The sequence below is a fragment of the Oenanthe melanoleuca genome, chromosome 15 (assembly GCF_029582105.1).
Source record: "Oenanthe melanoleuca isolate GR-GAL-2019-014 chromosome 15, OMel1.0, whole genome shotgun sequence".
Classification (NCBI taxonomy): domain Eukaryota; kingdom Metazoa; phylum Chordata; class Aves; order Passeriformes; family Muscicapidae; genus Oenanthe; species Oenanthe melanoleuca.
This window is the reverse complement of record NC_079349.1, coordinates 1,680,108-1,708,074: the sequence shown is the minus strand read 5'-3', so window position 1 is coordinate 1,708,074 and position 27,967 is coordinate 1,680,108. Positions and strand designations below refer to the sequence as shown.

The following is a 27,967-nucleotide window of genomic DNA, read 5'->3' as shown; positions in this document are numbered from 1 at the left end:
CCAGCCCTGTGCTCACAGCCCACTGGTGAAGTGGATCTGCTCTCTGCTGATTTGGATTGTTCAGATCACTGGCTGAGCTCAGTGTAACACAGGGGCTTGCAATCAAGCCATGTGGCACCAGCCTCTCCAGCAAGGACACCAGGCTTTCCTGCAAAAGCAGAAAATGCCCACGACTCCTCTTGCTGAGCCTCTGCCTCAACCCCTTTTTTTGTCTTTTTTTTCAGAGGACAGCTCCAAACACAGCACTGGAAATAAATGCCAGTGGTAAGCAGGCAGTGCACACCAGATAACAAACACTGCAGTTGTGAGCAGAGAACTCAGGAGATCTGTCATTCCAGTTTCCAGAAGAGAAAAAAAAAAAAAAAAAGATCCACAGTTCAAGGCCTCCTTTGGTTACGTAAACTTCATTTCCATGTCTTTTATCACTGATAAGATAAGCCATTGCTCAAGTTCAAGTTCTGTATCAAGTAAACCATGATAATCCTCTTAGGAATTCCCCATGCCCCAGCTTGAACAGACCTGCAGAAAAGAGCTTAAGGGGTTGCCTTCAGCTCAAAAAAGGAAACACACAAGCACACAGCCACAGACTTACTTACAACACAGGCAAATTTGGGGCCTAGTATAGAGCACTGGAGGCTTATACAGCTCTGTCTGAATAAAGGATCTACTTCTGCCCCAGTTCATAAATGCTACAAGCTACTACTTGGTCATGCATGGCTCAGCTGAGCACCAGCCTGGAGATGATTGCCTTCCAAGGAGGATTTCTTGCAGCGATAAGAATCCACAGGGTCAGAGCCCAGAAGAAATTAAACTGATTCACAACCAGTCACACACACTTTGTCCTGGATTAGAGCAACAAGACTTTTCCAGGCAGCTGTATTTTTTTGATTTATCACAGCACAGGATAATTTTCTATCCTTTAATGCTGGTAGCAGAATTACAGTGATTTTAAGCAATTACTGCCCTGCTTCGGGTACAAGATGTTAAACTCACCAAGACCACCTCCTCCTGTACTTTACTGTCAAAACACCCAGATGCAAAACATCACTGTCTATATTTGTTAAGAGGATGATTTGATCCAATCTAGCAACTGACTATATTTACAAACCACTTAAATATGCACTCACACACCCCCCACTGCAACACAAAAGGCCATTTCATAAATACCTGATTGCAAGACAGATGACAGCAATAAGCAGGCACACAAACTCTTGCCCTGCTCTCTGCTGCTCATCATCAGGACACAAATTACCTGGGCCAGCAATTTTATCACAGCATCTTCCAGGGAACTGACTTAGCCTGAAGGCAATGAAGGCCAACATTTGAAGCTTAATATTTTACTTCCCAGGGCTGCATCTGGCCACCCCCAGCACGATTCAGGGACGTGCAGCCACACACTGGAAGGGCACAGCATTAAGCTCTCCTAAGCCAGTGGCTGCCAGAAGATCAAGGCACAGGGTAACATCTGAAATTGGTGCTTAAAATGCAAATTTTCTTCAGGTCTATTTACTTCCTCAGCCAGCCCAACGGGCTCCTGGCACCCACAACTGTTTCTTACACATTTCCAGCTACCATGACTTTTATCCCTCTGATAGCTTCTCTCCATTAGGGTCTTTCACACATCTCTCACTCGAGTTAAAAGATGCAGCATATCAAACAAAACATCTCTCTCCTTCCCACCAGCAACTTCAAGATCCTTTAGCATTGACTGACAACCCACAATATTGTGGGAAAGGCTGTTTTCAGATCAGCTGCTGGAAAAGCTCTTCCAAGGTAGCAGCTGAATTCAAATCACACACCAATTAGCTCAGGGGGATTTGTATGTTTTTCTTTCAGGAAACCTATTTAAAAACAAAACAAAGAAGGGAAAAAATTGTTTAAATCTCATTAAAATATCTCAAACTGTGTCACAAGCATGCCACATTTTCTACTGAAGAGAGTGGGAGCAGCTTTAACCAGTTTCCCCTCATCAGACAGAATTTCATCCTTTAAACCCTCCTGCTGTGTTCCCCCACCCTCAACAAGATAACACAGAGGTCCAGAGCAGCTACAGACCTGCTCAGCATCACGCAGCAAGTAAAGCACTGTGCCAAACTGCCTGGTCTGTCCTGCACCTTCCCCACAAGATGAGTTTTCCACAGCACTCTCCTCAGGTTTTCGCCTCTGGCCTCAAGGCCACATGCAGATGACCGTGCTTTTTCTGAAGCCAGTGCCAATGAGGCCACTGCATTCGTTATCCAGCAGGATAATGACAGAGTGCAATTCAGTCAACAGCAAATCCTCCCCAGGGAGATGCCCTCTGACCTTCCCTGAGCTGGGGGATGAACGCAGACAGCCAGATCTCAGACAGGCGGCAGAGCTGAGTGAATAATTCCTAATGAATCCTTTCATCTCTTCTTTTGTTTTGGGGAAGGGAGGGAGTGGGTGAAAGGAAATAGTTTGGTACTATCCACCAGCAGAAAATTATTTTCTAGAGCTACCCCCAAATCAGTGTCATCTGAAGAACATTTTTCATGGCTTCTGCACAGTATGTGAGCACAGAACACAGGCTGCTCTCTGCAGAAAAGCCCCTCGTGCAGACAGCCAGTCTGGGAGAGGGGAGCAACAGCCAAAGACACAGGAAGAGCAGGGATGCTGCTGGAAACCTTGCTTAAAATCACCCTTAGGCAGGCAACTGAGAATTAATCCAAGATATCCACTCAAACCACATTTTTTGCCAATGAAATTCAGTTTCACTGACACACCAGCAAATGCATGGAGGACAAGAAAGTTCATGAAATGAGGCCCAAAGAAAACCAGGATCTTACCTCTCTCCACATGTCACTCAGTCCTCACTATCAATTTTCTCTCATTTTCCAAGCCACAAGCTGTAGGGATAACAAGGATGTGATAAAAGCAGATTTATTTTTTCCCCAACAAAAAGAAGCAATTCTCATTTCTCCAGTGAATTCAGCTGAGCAGCATCTCCTGAACACTGTGTCACCCAGAGGTATCACAGTAAATAAACAGTGAGATCTCAGAGTTGCTCCACACAAGCTTTCAGTCATTCAGGCAGCACCCTGGCCCATGGGCACTGGTCCCCATCACTTTTAGCCACAGCTTTTATCCTCATCTCTCAACTGTTCCTGAAATCTGCCATGTCTGAAGCAGTCACTTCCAGCTGCACCAGCATTTACCCTCAGCAAGCCCCACCTCACCAGACTGTGGGTTATACTGGGAACAGAAATCACAGGGAAGGGCCATGGTCGTGAGATGCTCCCAGCCCCATTCCCAGACAAATGAACTGACATGAACCTACACACTTAAACAGAGCTTGGCTTGTGTATTTATATACATGCCAAATCCCAGGGATATCAGTGACAATCTCTTCCCCAGTAAAACCTGATTACAGCCCTGCACCCTCTAAAGCCCCCCCTGCCACCTCCCTGTCACCCCAGGCATCATGGGGAGACCCCAGCAAACCCCTCCAGGTGCCTGGCACAGCAGGGGTTACAATGCCAATGATTAAGCAGATCTTCAAAGGAAAAAAAAACAAGAGTCCTGGTCAATGACTGACCAGTGTAATAGCTCAGGCTACTATCATGTGCTCTTCTCACACCACATTTGTTTGCTGGGCTGCCCAAGAGGTTTCCAAGGGTCAAACATGAGGTCATCAGCTTTGCTGAGAAATATAAAAAGCTGGAGCTGCAAGTAAGGAAGGTCCTAGTACTTACAATTAAGGCTAAAAAGACATGAAAATGCAAATCCTCTAAGTTGATACATACCAGAGGCATCAAAAAGGAGAAAAGAAAAGAAAAAGATCTTATGGTTTTTGAAGATCAGAGCTTCGCAATATTTAGTAATCCACGAAAAATTCTGACCAGCCTCAAGGACCAAGAGTGGCTGTGGAAAGTAAAACCTTGCTTTCAGGCTATTTTGAGAAGCACTCACAAGGTTTATCCCAGAAACTGCTTTCTGCCTACTCAGATTTCTCAACTGAGCCGATCACATGGTGTTTCGATGGACTGCTGGAGACACTTGAGAATAGCAGAGCTGCCTGCTGCTATCTGCCTGGCACAGGGTGGTTTTTAATTGAGGCTGAACTCTTAAGTCCCTGCTGCAGTCTGCAGCTCCAATCACTGAAATAATAATTAAACCCAGGAGAAACCGTGCAAAGCAGCAATGCCTTGAACTAGTACATTAAGATGAGGGAACCTGAAGATGTGCACAGACATCTCCAGGATGTGCTGTTTTATTTCAAGCCTGAGGATTTCACAGATTTTTAAACAGGAAGTCAGGGTGGCAGAGATCCTGCAGTACAGAAACAGGAGAGATGCAGGGAAGTATCCACTTTCACCTCAGCCAGTCCAAGGAAGAAATCAGAGCAAGTTTTTTCCATCTGAGTTTGGGACCTTCCTTCCATGGGAATCAGAGGTTACCAGGAGAGGGGAATGCAGAGCAAGAGACCTTGAGCCATCCTCCCCAATTCAAATTAACCTGGGAAAGAAACTTCTTAAAGAAACCACTCTGCTAAAGTCTGCACTGGCTGGGGAGGTTGCTGGAGGATCAGACAACACAAGTTCAGCTCTGAAATCCGAGGGGAGACTCAGCCTGGAAACGACTCTCCATTAGGTTAATTAGTCAAGTTTGATGTATCCCAGCCGGTTACCATGGCCACAGGAACTGAAGAGTAATGCTTTACACAGATTTCCTTGTGTGAGACTGGGGACAGGGGAGCTCATCCAGCCCCTGCAGGCGCCCTGGCTGGGCAGGGAGGAAGGAACCTGGCACCCCGGGTTCTGTGCCAGCACCCTGGGCTGGGCTGCTCACAAACACTCACCGGAGCTGCTCCCTGTCCATGCACCATAAGGCTGCTAAAAATAGCACCCGAGCTCAACCAGGTTAATGACACATCAAGAAGATGCATTTGCACGTAGAAATAAACAGAATGCATGCGAGTTCTAGCCTCCACCTGGCTTCTGGTTGGCTGCTTTTGAGTGGGGAGGGGGAAAAAAAAACAAAACAAAACAAAAAAAAAAAAACACACACACACAAAAAGCTGCTCTGTTTTCTCTTAAAAAAATCAAAGTCTATCTGTCAAAGAAGTGACAGTAAGCTGTCCATCTCTCCAAACACCATGCCAAATACAGCTGAAGCTTGTCTCAATTTCAGAGCCTGGAAAGAGACCGCAGATGTTACAAACAAACAAACATTTTAAGTGTCGTTAGTTACATGATGATCAACATCAAGTCAGTTGCTTACAACCCTACTCTGCAGCAAACACTCACACCCATACACTAGCACACATGAGTAAAATCTACTGCAACTTCAGGAACAGCAGCAGATTTAGAAAAGAGTGGGAGAGAAAAAGCAATTTGTAATTCAGCAGGGCTCCTGTGGCAGAGTGATTTCAAACTCCCCCGAGAAAAGGACCCTCCTCTCACTCTGTTCATCAGGTGCCTCACTGAGCCAGGACTGATGCCTGCAGAAGCCACACAGTACAGAGAATGGCTTCTGCCCAACTTTGCTGTTCATCAGTTTGCTGAGGATATGCAGGGCCACAGCACAAAAGCACAGACCACTTGAGCACAGCCAGGACTCACAGAACAGAGGTGCTGCAGCAGGCAGCCAGCACAAAGCAGCAGCAATGTGAAAAACCAAAGCCCTGCCCAGGAGGAACACTCCCAGCCACCACTCTGGGCCAAGCGCTTCATTTCCAGCTCACAGAAAAGGAGCAAATTCCAGAGACTTTCCAAGGTGCCCAGAAGTGACTGAACTGCTACAACACTGCCTGAGCTTGACTGCAAGCTGAAACTGCTGCAGGAACACCAACACAACCATAGCAGGGGTCTGTCACCTGCTGCAGAGTTGGTTGGCGTGTCCCATGCTTGAGAGACAAGTGGCATGTCTGCAAACAGCTCTGTGCAGAGGTTTGGGGGCAATATCTCCCCCTTAGAAGGGAACTGCAGTCCTGTGAAATGTACTGCTGCAAAAGAAAGGCCTGAAACCCAACCAGGTGTGTAAACTACAGCCACTCTTCCCTGATTTCAGGCTCTGTATCCCCTGGCTCCACATCTGTTCTTGCAGCACCTATAATTTCAACAAAGCAGTGCTGACTTCAACAAAAGCATGACTGTTTGGTGAAGACATTCGTGCAGCTACTCAGGTCAAAAAGAACAGGAGAGAGAAGCACGGTGATAGGAACATGCTGAGAGGCAGTGATGTGGCCAACTCCTTCAACCAGCACTACACAAAGTCCCCCAATTTCAGAAATACAGCTTAAATGAAGTGAGCCAGGTGCTGTGAAAAATGGGAGCAGGACCCCCCCTTGTCTGACAGCCCCAACCCCACCAAGAGTTACAATTCAGATCCACCTTTCTCAGCAAGTTAATGTTCAGCTGTTAGCTTCCCCCCCCTTCTCTGCACGTGCCTTAAATTGTTGCTTGATACAAATTTCTCTGTTACACTTACCAAAAAACTGGGAGATGGCCATGTGACAACAGCACAGAACATGGAGAAGACCATTTGCTTCTGTAACTAATTGTTCTGCCCCCTCAACACTCACCAAACTGACTTGGCAAGGCTGCAAGGCGAAGCTGTTGTATTTATTTACACATTTTTTTCTGCTGGTTAAGAGGCTTCGTAAAGCAGATTGCAAATGGCCAAGACAGCATGAGCACCTTTATCAAGTTTTGCATAAACTGGAATGAGTGAAGAATAGAAGAGACAGCAGCATTCCTGGCTGTGTCCTTCACAATAGATATTTTAGCCTCGGTTACCTAAGAATTAATTGGCAAAACACTCAAGAAGCTGGTGAAGGCAAGTGTGAACACTCACTTATTTCTGGTCCAGCCTTCTTACTGTAGGGATCAGCGTCTAAATCACAAGTATGTGCAGACTGGCTGCTCAGAGGCAGGGGAGTGCCTGTGCTAGCCAAACACACTGGGCGCCTGCAGCAGCACACGGCTGAGGAGCCCTGCACCGACACGTTCTTCCTGGAACCAGCCCGACTCTGCACCCATCTTCCAACTCAGCCAAAGGTTCAAGGTGTTTCCGCATGAAACGAGGAACTGGAGTGAGGCAAACACAATAATACATTGTGTGGGGAATGAAACCTCCTGCTGAGAAGAAATCCACTGACGTTTAAAAAGCACAACCAAACAAAACGCAGGAAAAAAAAAAAATAAGACACAGATGGAGCTTAAGGCTCTTGTCTCATTGAACCAGACCAAAACTCACTCTGCCTTTGGCAGGGGAAACAGGAGCAGCCAGGGTGCTTGTGTCTGCCTCTGCAGCACGACTCCTCCACCTCAGGGCAAAGCAAATTCCCCATCTCTCAGGCTGCTCTGCTGTTGGCAGAGTTTAAGGACATCCACAGAAGTGCGTTAGATTTCACGAGCACCAGTCTCAGCGGAGAAGATGCAAACCTCAGCTCTCCACAGTCAGAGAGTTAAAATAAAAACACAAGCCTTAAGGTACATGCTGACTTCTCTCTTTACTTCTGTTTCATAATGCTGGAGAAAACCCAAAACCCTGCAGTGTTTCTCACTCCAACACCACACAGCCCTCAGGAACGCTGCTGGCAGCTGGCTGGGTTCTGGACCAAAACCACAGCAGCTCTTTATGTGAATCTCAAGACACGTAGACATCAAAAAACAAAATTAAAAAAGAGGAAAAAAGAAAAAACCCCACCCCAACAATCTTTTAGCAGCAACCCTGTCAAGATATCAAAGTAAAGCCAAAACTAAAACCTACAAATGAAGCAAAAAAATAGAATGGAAGAAGAAAAAAAAAGGGCTGGCTGGCACCTCCTATACATGCTGTCAGCAGGATCATTTGCTCCAAAAATAAGGATGCTCAACACATCTTAACTGATGACATGACAACTGCTTCACGGTCCCAACACCGAAGTTGCAGAAAAACCTCTGAATACCCATTGCCTTGCAGCTCAGTAAAAAACAAGCATTCATACTCACTCTGAGCAGGCAGCACACACCGTGTGCCGCTCCTCAGGAAGATTTTCAGCTCTTCATTTCCACTCGAGCATCCACTCAGGCTGCAGAGAAGCCTTTTACCCCCACACCCTTTGCCAGTCACGCTCAGCAGCTCCAGCCACAGGGCTGCTGCTGAGCTGCCTGCCCAGGTGCCTGTGCCCACAGCATGCAAAAATATCTCAGCTCTAGCTCTGGATCCCAAACAACTCCGCAGAGCAAGTGCTACTGACTCCAGATCCCCCCCAGACAGCAGCCACCAACCTCCTGCAGAGCCTGGCTATGCTCAGGCTGCCTCATCAGCACCTCCCCAATAAGTGATATTTAAGACTAGGAAGCCTGCAGTAAGAATTCTGAAGGCTTTTTCCACTGCCAGTTCAGAGAGTTGTCCCAAAACACTGAACACACAGATTCCTGTAATGCAGACTTCGCTGCGTTTTATTTCTTTGACAGTTTTTAATCACCTCTGGTCTAGCATTTGGAAATTATTATTCACACACACAACAGGAACAAGGCTGCAGGGAAACATGAATTTCACTGGCCTGCCTGGTTTTGTCTGTGGACACCACCTCACATATTACCAAATCAAAACAAGCCGGCCAACTTGAGCGTGAGGGGGAAATGAAAGGGCAGACCAGTGACCTAGAAATGAAGCTGACACTCTGGCATGAGCTTGAAACTCTGCAGCAAAGGGAAAACAAAAAAGCTGTAACTGCTTTCAAGATGGAGCTTGAAAAGTTTATTAATGTAATTATATGATGTGGTACCCACAGAAAAGCAAGGACTTGATCAAGGATGTTTTTCCAATAGGAAAGAGTCATCCCTTGTGCTGAACACAAGAAACTCTTATGTTAAAGAGGCAATGTAGTTATTTAAGGTACAGATGCTGTAAAAATACCCCTACCAAACTAGTGGAGAACACAGTTCTGGTACCAGACACCACTGCTCTGATACACCCCAAGATTTACACAGCACATGATGGAATAAATCACATTATGGTAATGGCATGGGATTGAGGAGGCACCAGACAAAGCTCTAAAACTTCAAGCAGTGGATCAGGAATGCCACAGTCACACCTCAGCACTGATCCAATGCAAGCTCATCCTGCCAGGTGTAACTGGTTCAAGGAGGGTGTTAACAAGTTACCTTTGTTCCAGCAAGTCTCAGGCTTGAGCGAGAAACGTCCGTATCACCAGCATGAACTGACACACGACCTGCATCTCCCTCTGGCAAGGCTGACACCAGAGGCCTTCAGAGCCAACATCCAGCTCAGACTCTGCCTGCACCACCAGGTAACCCAGTGTAAACCACTGGGGACTCCCAGCCTTCCAAAACCAGCTCCTTGCAACACCAGACCGAGGAGATCACGCGGCTCAGCAGTAAACTCACACGGAAGAGCCAGGTGCTGCCACTGATAAACCAGGTGCTCACCAGGGTTCCTGCAGCACTGCAGGTACGGCTTTGAAAAGTCTGCAGAGCCCAAAGACTGAGCTATTCATGAAGTGATCAAGTACCATGCAGCTGAGATCTGGTCTTATAAAAATGTAGCCGCTGGAGTAATTTTATAAGGTTTTAAAATATTTTCAGAAGACAGCCAACTTTCCATTGTTTGCCACAGCTTGTTAGAAGCCCACACATCCCGCAGTGTAGAGGAAAAGACACCCTCCACCCTCTCTAGCCAGCCCTGCACGGCTGGAAGCACAGGCAGATTTGCAGAAAGCTTGACTTTGCCTGTCATCCTACTCAGCAATTCAGTTCTCCCACCACATCCCACTGACACCCAAGCACAGGGTTCTGTCCTTCACCATGCTGTGTTGCAATCATCAGGCCCCAGTTCTGTACACAACCACCTAAGCCTCCAGACCTTGCAATTAAACACTCCCTGAGGAGGATGAAACCTGCCCACCTGGGAGACAGCAAGTCCTCAGGGACTGATCACAGACGATGGGATGATCTGCACCAGGAACCTTCCCAAATCCTGTCATCCTCCACCCACGGGCTGACACATTGCTTTCCTTCTGCCTTCTTCAACACAGAGACAAGGAAGAGCACACTGCAAACTACTCTCCTGCCCTAACATGCACAGGACAAACCCAAACCGTGCTGCTTAGGAAGCTGGAAGACAACATTCAGGTACCAGCACAGAGCACCAGCCAGAACCTGCAGAAAATACAGTTTAGAAGACACAGAAGTCCCACAAACTACATGATAGTGGTCAGGCCACTGAAGTATTTATTCAGTTTACAGCCAGCTCCCTGAGCAGGCAGAGGGAAGCACACCCAACTGGAAGAGTTAACTTCCCACACATTTGGGCTGAAACTGCATTTCTGGGCACCGCCGCTCCAGCCAGTGCTACACCAGGGAAACAATGCTAAATAAAGATTAAGTGGAGTGGTATTATGTAAATAACTCTCTTCCACAATGAAAGGATAAACCCAGACTGCTTGGTTAGTTATTAACCCAGGAGCCAGCACTGCAGAGAGGAAATCCTGCCGGCTCTGCCTCCCTCCCTGACACACGCACCACCCACCCAGAGGCCACAGCCTCTGCAGACAATACCCACACCATCCCTGCGTGCTGCCACTCTCCCTCAGACCACTGCCCACAGCAGGAAACTATCTGAACCCCAGCACATTGTCTCCTCCCAGGGCAACCCTGCTCCCGGCCTCATCACTGCTGCCAAGGCTCAGCTTGGCCGCCTTCCTCCTCCTCATCCTCCTCTCACCACGAGGGCAGGACACAGAGGGTTTCCTGCACTTGGATGGGAACACACCCCTGACACATCCCTCCTCTTGAAAGCCTTCCCTCTCAGGCTGAACCCCCTGGAGCCTGCCTTTGCTTGCTCATCTTCTTCTGCCCAGAATAACTTATTCGACCTTTCTGCCTCCATTTCTCCCTGCAACCTTCCTCCTGCCTTGGCCTCACGTCTGAATGCTTTATGTTTGTCGTACGATTTTAAATCTGTCAGCAATTCATCCATCTGCCACCTCTAGGGTTTTTAATGCCGCAAAACGTTCTGGGATACAGCCCTGCATAAACCTCTTGGTGGAAAATTAAGCTGTGCCTCGTTCAGAAACCAAACTGGCTTTGAGATCATTTCTTTCCAAGGTGCTGGGCTGTTTCAAAGACAGGCTTCTTCCCTACAGCGAGCAGAAAAGCCATGATGCTATCCGGTCTAAAATAAACATTATGGGAGCGGCGATAAGGGGAAATATTTCAGCTGACTAAGAGCAATGTGGGTTCAAATCCAAGCATAAGCTGATATTGCTTGTAATTTGTTCCCAAGCCAAAAACACAGTCTGGGAGTAAAAAAAAATGGAAGGCATTAAACAACAAGCAGTGTACTCAGCGACTCTGAAAAACTTCAGCATTTCCATTTATGTTATTATTTTTTTAAATAACCTTCAGTTTCACGGATCATAAAGTTAATTTGGAGTAACTTCCCTTCCCTGTAACTAGACAGAGCTGCTATCCTTTACATTCATTAATGTTTGCTCAGTGCTCTGCAGCCATAAAGAGAGCACTAACCATTATCAGCATCCTCCATGCACCCAGCAGGCACAAAACCACTGCCGTGCTCTCCCTGTCCCCTCCAGCCCCATCACTGTGGGAACAACCACAGTCATGGCCACCTCCCTCCATCTTCACTGCTTTTCTTCCAGTGCCAGTCACCTCTGCAGGCAAGGCTCCCCTCTGGGCCTCTCCAAGCCAGATTCAGATCAGCAGCCAGGCACACACTGCTGGCAGCACTGTCTGCAGCAATCAGTGCCTGTTCTCGCCTGCCCAGCCTCAGCCAGGTCACATTTCTCAGCTTCACACAGTGAAGGAGCACTGCCTGCTCACCAGAGCCATCCCCTCCTGGGACACCCTGCTCACCTTTAATAAGGAACAGTCCACAGCCCAGAGAGACTCCAGCTGCCAAAGGCAGGTTGGCAGGAACGGAGAACTGGTGGCCTCGAGAAGGGAAGTGACAAGCAGGGTGGGCAGCAGGACTGGGGGTACAGCCCAGATTTCTCAATTCCCACTACAGTCCCACTGCTGCCTCATTCTCAGGTCAGGGATCACTTCCTAAAACTGACAAATCACTCATTTCCTTCTGCTCTTCTGTCCTCCTTCCCTTCCTGCCAGATCCATCCCTCACTCTGACCAAGCTTTCACAGGCATTTTCATGCCCTCTGCTCTGGAGCTCCAGCTCCCTCTTCAATCTTCTTTTTGAGAAGCATCTCTGCTCTAGTCATGCTCATTAAATGATACACATTTCCATTTTCTACCGCAAAGCAAAGACCTATCCCTTGACATTACAGGGCAAATCAGAGACCTCAGCACCTGTGTGCCAGCACAAGCCCAGCCATAAATAGCAACTCTCCACTGCTTTCCTACGTGGACACACAGCAAGGACCCTTCAAAGCCGTGCAGCAGCCTGTGCTACAGCAGCCTAGATGACAATCCACGACCTCACGATGCCCAAATCCTTAAGCAGCTGCAAAAGCCTCAGTCACTAATCAGAGAGGCGACCAGGTGCTGCTGTACCTCATTTCCAGCTCCATTAGAGCTGACCCTGCTCTCCCTTGAAAACTCTCAGTGAAGACTAAAGCGAGCCACAGCTCCTACAAATGCAGCTGCACAAAAATAACACCTAAGAACACCCTGGCCTGGATTTCCATCCTTGTGCACCCCTGCAGCTAAGCCCACAGTCTGCATTTGGGGACCACTGCTCACAGGCACAAAACCCAGGGGGAACCAGCACTTTGCCACTGGGAGTAACAAGCATTCACACTGAATAAGAAAAGCACTCATGGAGAAAGAGACTCTTCACCAGCTCTCCAGCAGACTTGCTCTGACACATTGAACTTCACATAACCCCACCAGCCTCAGTTTTCTGACTTGTGATCTGGTCAGAATGAGACACTGGGTCAGAGATGGGGAGTAGTGCACCCCAAAGGCCCTCTCCAACCCATTTCCCTTCACAACTGCTCAAATCAGGCACCCAGAACCACCCCGCTGAAAATTGACCGATTTCATCCTCCTTTTGTAGCCACTCATCCAGAAACTGACAAGATCGTAACTTGCCTTCCCGCACAGGGCCATGGAGATGATGGGATTTCAGGCACAAATTAGAGCTGGTTACAAACTATAGGTTTGTAGGTTTCTCCCAGGACAGTGGATTGCAAAAAGGACCGTATTGCAGCAGAGGCCACTAAAAACCAGAACCAGCAGTGGGAGGAACACTGGCAGCCATCAAGGGGGACAAATAATTCCCAGCCATGTCACAAAAGATGAAGATATCTCCTATGACCCAGTTCCAGCGAGCGCAGTCCAGAGCTGCCGTGGAGATGAGACGGGGAGCTCTCAACACGTGCAGCTATCAGCACAGCTGCATGCACACCATCACTGCCAATCATAACAAAACTGCCTTCAGCAGACTGCATCTCCTAATTACAAGACAGGAACACGGCCTGAACCAAACCCTCTTTGGATTTAACGCAGGACGGCTCCAGGGATTAGTACAACCTCCACTGGAGGCAGCTTGGTTTAAATCCAACCACAGCCATTAGCAAGTGAAAGGTATTGCCAAGCAGCAGCTGGTTGGTGGCTTGCATGAAACGAGTTTATGGTTTCAGTGCAGATCCTGTCACCAGAAAAAAAAAAAAAAAAAAAAAAAAATTGCCAGTCGCCTCCCTGGAGCTCAGAGGTGTGAAGGAAGGCACCCACCGCTCCGCTGGTGCTGGAGATGCTGACGGGGGAGGTGTTCCCAGAGCCAGCCCTGACCTCTGCAGGGGTTTCAGAACCAGGTATGTTTTGCAACTTGGCAGAAACACAGGGCTAAGTAACAGAAACCACCACCCACATGAAGCCAGAAGAACAAAGTACCAGTGTTTTCCTGCCCCAGACGTGTGCGTGCCCCATCTCCTCTCTCACACCAAAAATAGCTTCTACTTTTTCCCTTTTGGCAACAACAAACCGAGGTTTGAGTGCATTTGCTTTCAATAAACTAAACACGTTTTGCAAGAGTCTCTCTTGCAGTGAAACTTACTCAACTAAAGTTATAAAATATTTGTCACACGCAAAACTTCCCCGGCACTGTGGGACTCTGAGCCTTGCTCACTGAATTCTTCACCCAAGGTACAGGTCCTGCACAGAGCTGGCAGAGCCAGGTACTCAGGAGACTTGAGCTAAATCCCAAAGTCAGCACTGAAATTCAGAAAATTAAGTACAATTTCATTAAAACCATCCAAGAATACACAGCTTCACTAGAGCCCTTGATGAGTTGTGTCACCACTTCCAGAAGGGAGGGAAATGCTCATCCAACTGTCCCAAGTCACACTTTATGAATCAGTAGTAGGATCAAACCTTTGTTAGTAAAGCACACAGTAAACTTAAACTTAACCTTGCTGATAAAAACCCTGAACTAAATAGAAATGGAAAAACTCTCACCCCACACGACCAAGGAATACCACTGGAACAATATCACATCCACCAAGCTGATTAAAAATGTCACATTCAGCAAAACCCTGATGTTCCCAGGCACCCAGAGCACCAACCTTTGCTTCACGGGAACACTGAGGTGGCCAAAAGAGTTCAGCCCATAAATGCCTGCGAAGCAAGGGGTTAGGAAACACCCACTGCACAGATCACCTCCAGCAGCACCGTCCTCTCTCCCGCACATTCTTGAGCTGACCCAAAACACAAAGTTCAGGGAGCAGACACAGCCTGCAGCGCAGGCAGCAGTGCCTGCAGGCGCGCTGGGCTTCCAGAGGCTTCAAAGCGCTGCGAGCAGGGATGGTTTGTCAGGAGATGGGCTTGTCAGGGGATGGGTTTGCCAGGTCAACACGGCTCTGCGCCCCAGCCCGAGCCCTGCAGGTTTTGCTGCTTCAGTGGTGCTGGCAGCAGCCCACATGGCAGGCAGCTGCCTGCACCCACTGCAGCCTGCTCTTTGTGCATTGTCAGGGCAAGGAGCAGGAGGAAGGGCCGAGGGAGAAGGGGGAACAGGAAATTATAAGAATCAACAGGGGAAAAAAAAAAAAAAAAAAAAAAAAAAAAAACACAACAAAAAGGCGATCTCTCCAGGGACCGCAGCTGGGGTTCGGAGAAACGTGCACTTGTTGCCTGCAGACAGCGGCTCAGTTACCTCCCGTAAATATTTACACAGCGAGCAGCACACCGCCCAAGCGCCAGCCCGCAGCTCTGCCCTGCCCCGCCGGGGCCGGCCGTGCCCTCACAGCCCCGGGGCGAGCTCCGTGCCCCTCACAGCCCCGTGCCCCTCACAGCCCCGGGGCGAGCTCCGTGCCCCTCACGGCCCCGGGCCGCGCTCCGTGCCCCTCACAGCTCCGTGCCCCTCACAGCCCCGGGCCGCGCTCCGTGCCCCTCACGGCCCCGGGCCGCGCTCCGTGCCCCACCGCTCACCCACAGCCCCGGCTGCCGACCAACCCACCGGCTTCCAACGTGCGGGGGCAACAGCCGCAAACACGGCGCGGTTGGAAGAAACGGGGGGGAAAAGGAGAAAAGGGGGTAAGAAAAGGCCCTCGGTGCCCCCACCCCGCCGAGGGATGTCCCCGCCAGTTTGCCAAGTGCGGGGCTCCCCCGCGCTCCCAAGCGGCGCGTTCCCTGCAGGCCAAATACAGCAAAATCAACAACAACAACAAAAATTATAGAAAAAAAAGAAAAAAAAAAAAGAGAAAGTTTCTCCCCGGCGAGCAGCTCCCGTGGCACATTTTCATTTTTACGTAACGCGGCCGCCTCTCCCCCACCTGCGGGGAGCGGAGCGGCCCCCCCAGCCCGGCCCGGCCCGCACCCCGGCACCGGGGGCTCCCCGGGGCTCCCCGCTCCGCACTCACCTAATCCCGCCGGCAGCTGCCGCCCCCCATCGCCGCCGCCGCCGCTCCCGCCTCAGCGGCCGGCGGGGCAGCGCTGGGCGCCGGGACGCGGCCGCGCCATCTGCGCCGTGTTTATAAATCCAGAGCCATGGGGCTGCGAGCCGCGCCGGCCGCCCCTCTGTCTGTCTGTCTGTCCGTCCGTCTGTCCGTGCGTGGGGCCGGGCCGCCCTCGCCGCAGCGCCCTGCCCTGCCCAGCCCTGCCCGGCGCTGCTCGGTCGGTCGGTCGGGCTGTCGGTCGGTCCCTAAGGCCGCCCCATAGCCGGCCGGGCGGGGCGGGCCGGGGCGGGGCCGCGCCGCCCGCGCGCCTTAAAGGGGCCGCGCGCGCCCGCGCCCGCGCCGCCGAGCGCCCGGCGGGAGCGCGCGCCGCGCACCGGGACAGCGGCGGGAGCGCGCACCGGGACAGCGGCGTGGCAGTGTCACCGCCTCCATCACCACCTCCATCCGTGTCACCACCCTCATCACCCCCTCCATCCGTGCCATCCCCTCCATCATCCCTCCATCATCCCCTCCATCATCCCCTCCATCCCCATCATCCCCTCCATCCCCGTCACCATCACCCCCTTCATCATCCCCTCCATCACCCCCTCCATCCTCGTCATCCCTTTCATCCGTGTCACCCTCTCCATCCCCGTCACCCCCAGCGCCGCTGCCATCCGTGCCCAAGGTTTATCAGTGCCACCACTTAGTCGCCTGCACCGCCGCCGGTGTTCCCAGCTTTTTAAAATGTTTTTGGTGCAAATCGGCCGATTCTCGCTGTGTGGGAGCTGGCTGACAGTCCCTTCCTGCCGGTGTGTTGTGGGCACTTTGGTGGAAGGGGTCGGGCACTGCTGGGTTTTATGAATCCTGCCAAAGGTTTAGCTCTGGGAATTGCCCAGAGCATCCCACGGCAATGTAGTTAAGAAACTTCAGTTTTCCCGCTAAAGGCAGGTGGAGGCCTTCAGGAGAAGACCCTATGATGAACATTCCCAGCCCTAGGTTAGTGTCCGTGCTGTCATCCTGGCTGCATTAAAACCTTCTCAGGGTGGGATCTTTGCAGAAAAATCTGAACAATTTAACAAGCAGCAATCAGCGCTGAGGCAACCCAGCTCACTGACAGATTTCACCTAATATCTTGCTTTTTTTCATACTTTTTTTTCCCCTCCATCCTCCCGGGGGGGGATGAGGAAGGTCACATCTCCTCGGCCACCACTGTTCCCACTCCACTGCTGGTGCCCCCTCCCCAGGCGAGTTCACCCCTCTCCCTGCCGTGACCCCAACAGCTGGAAAAGCATCTCTCAAGCCTCCAGTGCTCCAGCAGCTGCACAAACCTCCGTGTCTCCCGTCCCGCTCGGGCAGGCAGATGCGGGCACGCACGCATCTTTGCAGGGAATGAAACCTCTCCTTCCCCGAGCGGCATTTCCCTGCGAGTGGGAGAGCAGGATAGCGGGCGGCTCACGGCATTCCTTGCCCCAATACGGCTGAGCTGCTGCAGGGCACAGGGACTTTCCCAGGCCTGGGCTCGGTCTCTCCTTAAGTCACCCCAGTGCAGATGTAAGCGCACGCCGCGGTGTGAGCACGAACACCGGCAGCGCAAGGCAAATTGCCTGAAATGAGCCTGGCGCGTCGGAAAAGGCAGGGAAAGTTGCCCTCCTGTGCCTGTGGCGGTTGTGTGTCTGCATCTTTACTGCGGTTTAAGTCTGCTTTATCCACAGGCTGAGCGTCTTGTGAAAGCAAAGGAGCAGATCAAATCTTTCCCCTGAAAACGTTTTATCTTGGTAGATAAAGGACCGGATTTATCCCTGTGGCATTGCGGGGTTTCTCTGCTCCAGCCATTTAGCATTTTCTGAGGTTTTTTTTTTTTTTTTTTAATAAATCTGTGACGTTTCACTTAATGAATAGAATGCAAGTCCTGTACCACAGCAAAAAGACCCAGGACATTAATTTTACAGGAGCCAGGCTTTTATATCCCAATGACCTCAGAACAACATTAGAATCAAATGTATTTAAATAAACCCCTTAGAGATGAACACACTTTCCAGCAACACTGAATATCCTGCCAGAGCACAGATGGATTTTTTGCCTGTTCTTGCTGTCCAGAAGACCATGGTGCCAAAGGGAATCACCAGGATGGTGTTGCAGAGGGAATATGGGGTTTCTGCTGTGGCATTGCTCTTAGAACAGTGGGGATTATTACCGTGTGCATTTCTGGCTTTTGGAGCCTCGAGGCTTTTTGTTTTCAAGCTTTTCCCCTGCAATATTGGAAACTGGAAGCTTCTCGCGCTGGAGAAATCACAGATAAGATCGTGGCAGCATCTCGAGGCTCTGGGAGCTGAGCGAAGCCCACGGTGAGCCTGCCTTGAGCATCCCGGAGCAGAGGGAGCCTGGCGTGGGTGCTGTGCTGCAGCGGGACACGTACACTCCCATGAAATCCGGGAGACAGAGCCTGGCTGTCGCTGTAATCACGGTGTATCTGTGCTGCGAGGCTGCAGATAGCTTACACAGATTTTCCTCAGCGTTTCACTTGGAAGCTGCCATTGATAGCTATTCCATCAGATAAAATGGTAATGCGAGCCGTCCGCAGCAAAGACGGGGATTTCAGCTCTCAGCGGAAAACTGGAGATATTTGAGATGGTCTACGTTAAACTTGTCCCGTTCCCGGCGCAATTGCAAGAAAATCGGGGCGTTTTCTTGCTTAGGTTGACCCGAACTCCTCCAGGAAAAGAAGTGAGATGCAAAACAGGAGCCACCCTCCCTTTGAAACCACCCTCCCATGGAAAGCTCCAGGGAAAGTGATTACATCTAAAGCAAGCCTTTAGCTCCACTCAGCCTGGAGCAGCAGCCCACTAGGACCAATGCGAGTGAAAACTTTGGCAGGGTTTTCCCCCCACAGCCACGCGTCCCGGCACAGGGATGAGGGGTCCTGGACCCCTCGGTGGTCGCAGGGAGGGGCTGGGGGTGGGTCTGGCAAAGGGAGGAGGCAGCAGGAGGTTTGCAGCCCTGCCCTGCATGATGTAACACATCCAAAAGCTCCAAAACACTTCCCACCGCCCTGGTGACCTGCCTTTACTTGCTCCAGGCATGAGAGGAATTCGATGGGACTCAGGAGATGTGAAGGGATGGAGCTCACCTTAGAGAAGTGGATCTGTCTCAGGGAAAAAAAAAAACAACTAAACTAAAGATCTCTGCATGTTCCCCTGGAGAAGTGGGAAAGGAAAAACCCGAGGATGCAGCCCCCCACACCACACTCCTGCCTTTTTCTGTGTTCACCTTCAAGCTAGCAATGATTTACAGAAACAAATTATGTAATGTGAAGTGTCTCAAAGTCAGTGGCACTCTGCTACGTGCAGGAGGGGGAAAATGAAGTGATCCTGGATGGTGGCTGTAAACTGGGAAATGATTTGAGCATCACCAGGTTGCCTTCATCCCCAAGGTGTGAGGGTGATCCCACCCACCAGCACCTTGACAAGCTGCAATTGCAATGAAGTTCTGCTTTCCCAGCCAGTCCTGACCCTGGCCACAAGGCTTGGCCTCTCCTCTTCCTCTGGCCTTCCCTTGGCTCCCTCTCCCAATGGCTGGGCTGAGTGGGCCTGGGCAGCTGTCCCATTCCTCCCTGGGTTTGGGTTTGTTTGGACACCCTGTGCCAGCAGTGGGTCATGCTCCATCTGCCTCCCCAGTCCCACATCACACCCACATCCACTCCTCTCAGGCTCTCCGGGGGCTGCCTGAGATTTGAACACATCAGGGGACACACAGGAGCCCAAAAGGGTCACGTCCCTCCTGAGGGGATCAGCTTTTAAATGCAGATAAATGCAGATTGGTTTTAAATCCAGCTGAAAGCAGCAAACATTCTCCCCTCCCACAGGTTCACGCTGACCCAGGGCTGAGCTGCTGAGGCACCAGGTGTCAATTTTGAGCCACGGGACAAAGCTGTCCCTGTCACAGCCAGCGATGGGGACACTGACAGGCAGGACACAGCCCCAGTGACCAGTCCCACCTGCATTTTGACCTCCCCACTACACACCTCCAGCTGCCTCCCACCGTGCTGGGGCAGCTCACAGATTAACTAACTAGTTTTTACCACAGAAATAAATGGCCACAGCTTTATTAAATCAATATTAATTCATAATCTTTAACAGACAATTATAGTTATCTCACACACAAAACTACCCACCTCTTCAAATCTCTGATCTGACAGGGTTATAATTAGCTTATTACTGGCCATACATCTGCTAATAACTTTTCCCTCAGCCCTGTGAAGTGAATTAAGGAGCACTAATAAACCATGGCTGTTAATCCATTTATATGTCTTATGCTTTTGTCTAGGCACTGAAATTAAAGATACATAAAAAGAGGTTTTCTCCTTTCTTTCCTCCAAGATCTGACTACCCTGCAGCCAGCCCTTGGCTGCTGGATGTGGACAAGGTGGTCTTTTTGATGTCCTGGCAGATGCCATCCTAATTGGGAGTAGGGTGCAACAGAAAACTTGGGAAAGCACTTTACAAGCTGGAAACCCTCCGAATATTTGAGAGCAGGAATATTTCCCCCAGTGCTTTCCTATTCACAGCCCCACACCTCGCACGGGGCACGTATTTGGGGAAGATCCACTGGCAAGGCTGTGAAACCCCAAAAACACCCTCTGGGAGGGGATGATGGGCAGGCAGGCAGGGAAGAGGGGCTGGATTTGGGCAGCTCCACACCGCAGAGCGCTGCCAGCGCGGGTCATTAGCAATAATGAAAGTGAGATCAGCCGCGCTCGGGGGCGGGGGGAACGTCTCGAATGACGGCCGGTAATAGGGGACAGCGCAGAGGCACCGAGGGGTGGGCGAGATAAAAGCAGATGGCCGGCTGCTGCTTCTAATTATAGGGCCCTGCTAACGAAGAGGGTGCTGATTAGACTGACATTGTCCTAGGACACGCATTTCTGGAAGGATCTGGCAGTAACGCTCGAAATTTGGGGGTGGTGTGATGGGGATCCCCACTGCCTGCCAAGACCTGTCCCAAAACCTTCTCCTGCCCCACTGAAGTTTGCTCCCACCATGGAAGCAGCTGGGCCAGGGGCTGGGGGATGCCAAGGATGTCCCCGTGTGTCCCCCAGGCAGTGGCAGCTGGGAAAGCCCTGAAATCCACCACCAGCCCAGGAGGCTCCGAGTTCCAAGCCCCTGAAGAGGAAAGGAAGCTCCTTTTGAGTAAGAAATGTGGTTGAATTCACTCATGGGTGAATAATTTATGATGCTTACTGTAATGAGACATAAAAAAAACCCATCCAGTTCTGGTTTCATCATATTTTTGGCTATGAGTAAAACAGTAGAAAATGATGAGGGCTTCCCACAGCAAAGCTGAACTGAAACTAGTAGCCAGGCCACTTCTAACCAGGGAGTTGATCTTATGCATATTTTTGGTCGTGTTGGCACTTTTCCTCCCCCATGGAAGAGATCTGAAGTGTATTTATAATGACAGCTCTGTCTCTTTCTCAGCTGAGCTCAGCTGGGGATGCAGGAGGTGGTGGCAGAGAGGAGGACACTCACCAGCCTTCCCTACTTTGGATATGCTGAAATATGTAGTAACTGGGAAATTTTGTGTCTGGAGGTTTTTCATTTTAAGACACCTGGGATTTTTCTGGAATTGGGAAAAACATATTTCCCTCTTTGGTGTCACTTAAACTCCAGTGAGAGCCCTGCATTGGGATGAAGAAACATATTTTAACAAAAGATATAGGATGTGCAGCCCAAGGAGGAGCTTGAAAAAAAATAAGGTAGAAATTTTGCCAGACAGGATGTGGATGGAGAGGCTAGAGAGCAGCTGGCTGAAATTTGGCAAAATCTTGAGAAAAAACTCTCCAAACTCAGCAGAACCAAACTGATGCATGCAAGCCAAAAATTAAATAACAAATAAATAAAATAAATCCAAATACCTTTCAGGCAATGACTTTTTCTGGGTGAAGCCCACAGCAATGACCCTGAATTGGTATTTTCAGTGGGGATGGGAAGGGCTGGAAGAGGCACACGGGGCAGTGGATGAGGTGACACAGGGTCTGGACACCCAGTGCCCAAGGGGCAGCTGCTCCCAGCTAGGAAACCTGTACTGGTGGAAATGGGAGCAGCTTTTCAGGAGGATCCTGTCCCAAGAAGAAGGAGCCCAGTGAGTGCCTGCAGATTCCCCCCAGGATGGCTGCAGGAATTTCAAGCCCTGCTTAGAGACACGAAGCAGTTGCCAGGGCACCCAACCTTTTGACATCTTAATGAGCCAAGAGTTCAAAAGGATTTTTTTTTTCCTTCTTTTTTTTCTTTTTTTTTCCCCTCCTTTCTCAGAGAATTCAACTTTTCATCTCCCTCCTCCCAAGTAGGAGACAGCCAAACAGGGGATGACAAATGAGCGTCTCGCTCCACCTGAGGAGTTCAAGCTGCAATCATCCAGCTCCTTGTAGCTGCAAGGAGCTGCGAAGTGCCAGCGTGCAGGAGAGGAGATGTAATTAGGTGCGATTCAAGAACAGCTCATCAGCTATATTTAACAGATGGGAGGAATCCTCAGAAGCACAGCCCTGCAGAGGAGCTGTGGCAGAGCTGTTTCCCCCCAGCCCTGGCTCTCTGCTTGTGTTTCTGCTTTGAACATTCTCTTTTTTTTAAATTATTATTTTGCAATTTTAAAGTTGTAATGGTTGTTTACTCTGTAAACATCCAAGCAGGACCTCCCACCCGGGATTTTTTAGCATGTAGATTTTCCCCTTCACCAGGATTAAAGTTAGTTGGAGGGAGAAGAGCACAATAGCCCCTTTTATCCTGATCTTTCTGTCTGGAACAGATGGAGAGTCCTGCCTGCGTCCCAGTGACGTGCCACGAGGTAACAGAGGAGACTCTGTGCCCTCTGCAGAGAGAGGGGAAAGGGCTGGGACTCCAGCTCTGCTCCTGCACAGAATCACAGAATGGTTTGGGTTGGAAGGGACATTAAAGGGGTCTAGTTCCAGCCCCACCAGCGTGGATTTAGGGGATGCCACTCTCTAGATGGAGCTGCTGAAAGCCCCATCCCCCCTGAATGCTGGCCAGGGCTCACACAAAGGACTGGGAGGTTTGGGGGCACCCAGGAGAGCTGGAGGACTGGGCTGGGGGGTTTGTGGTGACTCTGACTTGTCCTCAAACCACTTCTCTGCTCTCCATCTCAGGAACTGCTGCCTCAGTGTCTCTGCCAGACCTTGTCCCAAAATAACATCTGGAGATGAGGTTAAGGATCCAACCATGGCAAGTCAAGGAGCCACAGGAGATTCTGCATCCATGCTTGCCTGTGAAGATCTCTTAAATACACAAATTGCATTAAAGTATCAGCTTAACTACAGAAATCACTGAAGTAACTCTTGCAGCTCCCTGGAAAACTATTCATATTCTTTTTTCTTGATGGCACTCATCAAAGAGATGGCAATTTCACCTTTGGTGGGCCTTCCCACCCATCACAGGCCAGGGATGCTTCAAACATCAAACCACAGCTTAGCAAAACACCCCCAAGTTCAAGGATTCGCTGGCAAAAAGAATTATCCAAACAGACAGGGCAAAGTTCTGTGGCTATGGGTGCTCCCCTCCAGCAAGGCTGGAGCTGAAACAGGCGGGTCCATGGAGAGCAGGGCATGCTCCCCTCCTCAGGGAAGGATAAAAGAGCTATTATGGAGATCCAGGCTGTGTTCAGGCTCATGCTCAGCTCCTTGTGAGCAGAGGGTAAAGAGCTACTTATGCTGGAACATAAAAGCTGGGAGACAGCAGAGCGCTATAAATAGGGCATATAAACTTTCAACTGACAAGGCTCTGATTTTGTTATTGTAAAAAAAAAATGAAAAAGAGAGGGAGAAAAAGTGCCTTGGTGGAGCTGACAAAGAGGGAAATACATGCAGAGTGCAGGTTTGTTCCCAGGAATGTGCTTATTATAAGTCAGATGTAGTTAGAGCTATTACTTTAGCTTCAAATGAATGGAAGGAGAATAAATCTGCCTTTGTGCAAGGCTGCCTGCAAATAGCATCTCCCTCTAGCAAACCTGCAATTGTGTTTGCATGAGACATTTGTTAGAATAAATGCAATTTAAAAAGAAAAACAGTTCACACCTACGGCAAGGGAAGGCTGGTGGTATGAATGGCAACCAGCAGAGGAGGAGGAGGAAGCACAACAGGCTGCAGCAGCAGGGGGCAAAGCCTGTGGCACTGCAAGGAGCTCACCTGGGATGCCTGAAGGATGGAGATCCTGGGAACAGCTCAGCCTCAGTCCCTATCATCACATCTTCACACCAATCACCCCAAACCGCCGGGCTGGTTTCACCCCTTTTCTCACTTTCTGTCCCCAAGGCACGGTGTGATTAAACACAGATTATCTAGGGAAAGGAGGAGCCACAATGGAGGTGGGGTGGAAGCATCTTGCCCTGCTGGAAGCAGCCACAGCATCGGGAGCAAACCCTGAGGTTTTCCTGCTTCCAAAAACTGGGACACACCGAGGTTGGAATCCCAGGAGAGTTCATCTCTGTGAGACAGATGAAAAATCCAGCACTTCCCTGCAAGTTTTGGTTTTGCATCTCCTAGTCCTAAATAACTCTCCCAAGGTACTGAGAGTGCTTGCAGGTTATTTTTCTTCTATTTTCAACTAATAAAGGGTTTTTCCTCTCAGCACTCTGCTCTGACCTCCCTCCTTCACGGTGGCAGCAGCTTCAGGGAGGGGACCTGCAGGGTTGGGGGCTGTTTGTCACTCGGGATACCCACGGGCACATCCGTGCCCACTGCAGCTGCCCCCAGACTGTAACAGTGCGGATGGACTGGGGCTTTCAACAGGTAAATGCAGCAAATTCCTTGGGTGATGTCCTAAAGAGGGGAGAAAACCCTCTGCAAAGACCCTTCCTGACTTTTATTATTACTTTATTATTCCCATTGAATTTATAGGAGTAACTGTCTGGGAAAATGACTTTACCTCTGGCTCCTTCATAAATTTTTAATAGGGCAGAAATAGAACCAAGAGGGATTTAAAAAAAAAAAAAAATGCGTTAGCGTCAAACTCTGGCTCTATTCATAATTAATTATACTTTCAGGGGGAGGGGAAAAAAAAAGAGGAAACATAATTACAAGCTTCTAGTGAGAACATTCATTATCATGCTAATGCAGAAATCAGTAGTGCTGTGGCTCTGTGAGTGTGTGTGTGTGTGTGTGCTCGGTCTAATTACCCTGCAGTGATGTGTGTCACTCCAGCCTTACCTCGCTGCTGCCTGGGATTGCAAAAGTCGAAGTTAAAAAGCAGGGGATGAGTCACAGCCGGCATTGATGGGGATTGGGACTGGGGGGATGCTGAGGGGTTTTTTCCCCGGTGTTTCTCAGAGCTGGTTCCTCGAACATCCCCTGGCCGAGGTGTCACAGTGAGGGACATCCCAGCGATGATGTTTTGGGGTGAAAAGCCGCCGCAGGAGTGTTGGGAGGTATTTAAGGTGTGAGGAGCAGTGCAGGCCAGGGAAGGGAAGAAGGAGCTGGAATTGAGGGGAGGAAAGAGCCCGGGAAGAGGTGGAAGTGGAGAAAAACAAGGCAATAATTGAACTGTTTAGTAGCTGAGAACTGCCCGTGTTTGCCACGCCAGGAGATTCTCTCCTTACAGAGATCCTGAACTTTTCCCAGGAGAAGGATTTGGGCTCAGCTGGGCTACAAAACTACCCTGGGCAGAGTGGTCTGGCTGCTCCCAAATGCCAAGGATGAAAGAAGAGATTCCCCTAAAAAGGGGAGATTTCTCATTTTAACCCCAGAGCACGGATATTACCAGCAGTAAGTTCTTTTTCCCCCCTTTTCTATCCTGCTCCCTTAAGCACAGTCAGTGCCAGTGCTGAGGCTGGCACTGTGCCCCAGCACAGGACCTGAGTGCCTTGCTGCCCACAACATCCTGGTGAAAAACTCTTGCAAACCAGAGGAAAACATCTTCCCCAGCATTCCAGACCTGAACCAAAGGGTTTGGTGGTGCCCAGTGGGGTCAAGCACGGGATGAACCTGCTCCTGTAGGATACTTGGAGCTCCAAATTAAATCAAAGAGGAAAAGCACAGGCTGGGATCCATCCTGGCTTTCCATCCACATTCAGCCCCAGACATGTTTATAGGCATGAGTTATCTAAATTATATTAAACCTAAGTTCGGCATCTGCACAATCTGAGCATTTCTGGGGAATAATTAAATGGATTTCCCATTATTTCTCGAGCTGCCAAGTGAACGTCCTGCTTCCATAAGTCAGAGCACTGCATCTCCCCAGCAGTAAATCCTCCAGCAGGAGCCAGAGCCTGGCAGGCAGAGCAGACCCAGGGAGAACGAGGCAGTGGTGGGACACCCAGCCCTCCTGGATGTCTGAAAAACCTTGGAGCAAAAGAGCTTTACAGGCGGTGCTCTGGGTGGGAAAGGGCAGCTGGAAACACCAGGAGCAGCCAGTGCTGCAAACATAGATTAAAGAGGGGAAAAGGTGGAGCCAAGTGTTGGGGCACTGCCATCTCAGATTCAGAATCCTCTGCTCAGAGTGAGAATTAAAGCAAGAACGCTGCTTCCTGTCCTCAAGTGGGAAAATCAGCTCTTGTAGGAAATTGGAGCAGGAAAACACAGAGCCAGGGGTGACTAAAGCTGTGGGATTCAGAGTGTCCCTGCCCTGCAAACACCTCGTGCCTGAAATTTCCTCCTGTGCAGGATGAAAATCCCCCCTGGGCAGGGCCAGGACCAGGGCTGCCTGCTGGGCATCACAGCTCCAATTTGCAGTGATGCTTCTGGAGAGCTGCCAAAAAGGGATGGCAGAACACTTGTGACTGCTCTCCTGTGCCTCCATCCAGAGGACAGCAAGGGAAAATTACTGTCCTGAAAAAAAACGGGAGCCCTGTCACCCACAGGCACCTCAGAGTGTCCCCAGCAAAGGAGCATCCAACACCTCCAAAATGTACCAGTTTTTCTTGGCATAGAAGCAGTTGCTGGCACGCTGGGATGAGCACATTAAATTTAAGTGTGAAGGCATTAAAAAAACCCGAGAATTGTTTGCACAAAAAGCCACCATTACCCAGGCATGACAGAAGTTCCCCATCCAAGGATGCTCCACGAGCAGCACCAGAACCCTGCTGTCAGTGTGGAGGGTGGGAAGAAGGGAAAGTTGTGCCTGGAGTGCCAAGGATAAGATCAGAGGGGTTTGTTTTCTTTTTTTTTTTTTATTTCCCCAGAGGTGGGTTTTGTGCAACATCTGTGAGCCATTCCTTTCCCAAGTGCTCAGAGCTGGGTGAGGGGCTGCTCTGGCCTCACTCGAGCTCCAGCTGTGCCCAATTCCAACATTTGGGTTGGAGCAAAGCTCCCCCACCCACACCAGCCCTGGACAAATGGACCTGGGGGTGTTTTCAGCCAGTGACAGAGCTCTGGGCTATTTGGGAACCTGGAGCATAATTGCTCTGCAGAGTCTGCCAGCTGCTCTAAAAATATCCACCCCACCTCAGCACTCCCATTTCTATCCAGAAATGCATTTTGGAGGCGGAGGCTAAGAGTAGCACCGGGGGCTGTGGCTTCCAAAAGAGCAAGTACAAGGAAAATAAAGGGAGAAAAGCACAATTTGGCCATCTCCATGGCACTGCACACGTGGTGAGGTGCTCAGAGTGGAGCGTGGCTGGTCCTGAAATCGGGGTCAGTGTGTCCCCAACCTCTGCTCTGCCCCTTTGGGGCACTTTCCCAAGCCCTGAAACAGAGCACAGGTTTTATGTGAGGGTCTAAAATGAGTTAGCACACCAGGCAGAGACCAGCCTGCCATGGCCCCTCCCTGCAAGCCCTTTCCTGATAAAAGGGCCTCACTGTTCCTCCCAGTGATGAAATGATGAAACCGGAGCCAAATCCCTTGAAAGGAAACAGATGACCTCGTTTGCTGGGAACTGCTCTGCTCCCTCCATTAACTTGATCATCAGCAGAGTGCTGCCCAAAGGAAAAGCAATAAGCCATGACATGAGCATCCATGTCCCTGTGGTGGCTGGGAGGGAGGCACATCCTCCTGCTCCTGGTGAAAAACCTCATTAGGGCTAACGGGGCTGGGCTCCTGCTGCTCCTGTCTCCCCCATTTTCCAGGTGAAATTTGTTCCCTGCCACAGCAAGGTGATGTCTAAGCCCTCAAGTGCTGGTGGGAGTCATGGTTTTATTCAGAAAGG

General features: G+C 50.1%; 1 protein-coding gene across 15 annotated transcripts in view; it reads right to left on the bottom strand.

Annotated features, from left to right (window-relative positions):
• The window catches only part of NCOR2 (nuclear receptor corepressor 2), a 226,524-nt gene extending 210,430 nt beyond the window's left edge, over positions 1 to 16,094 (bottom strand). For 13 of the 15 annotated variants that reach the window (XM_056504275.1, XM_056504274.1, XM_056504276.1 and 10 more), the window contains exon 1: positions 15,806 to 16,067. The gene's annotated coding sequence lies outside the window, so the exon portion shown is untranslated. Of the gene's footprint in view, positions 1 to 15,805 lie in introns of all 15 variants that reach the window. The other 2 variants (XM_056504273.1, XM_056504279.1) reach the window with 1 other exon arrangement.
• Between the last annotated feature and the right edge of the window lie 11,873 nt (positions 16,095 to 27,967).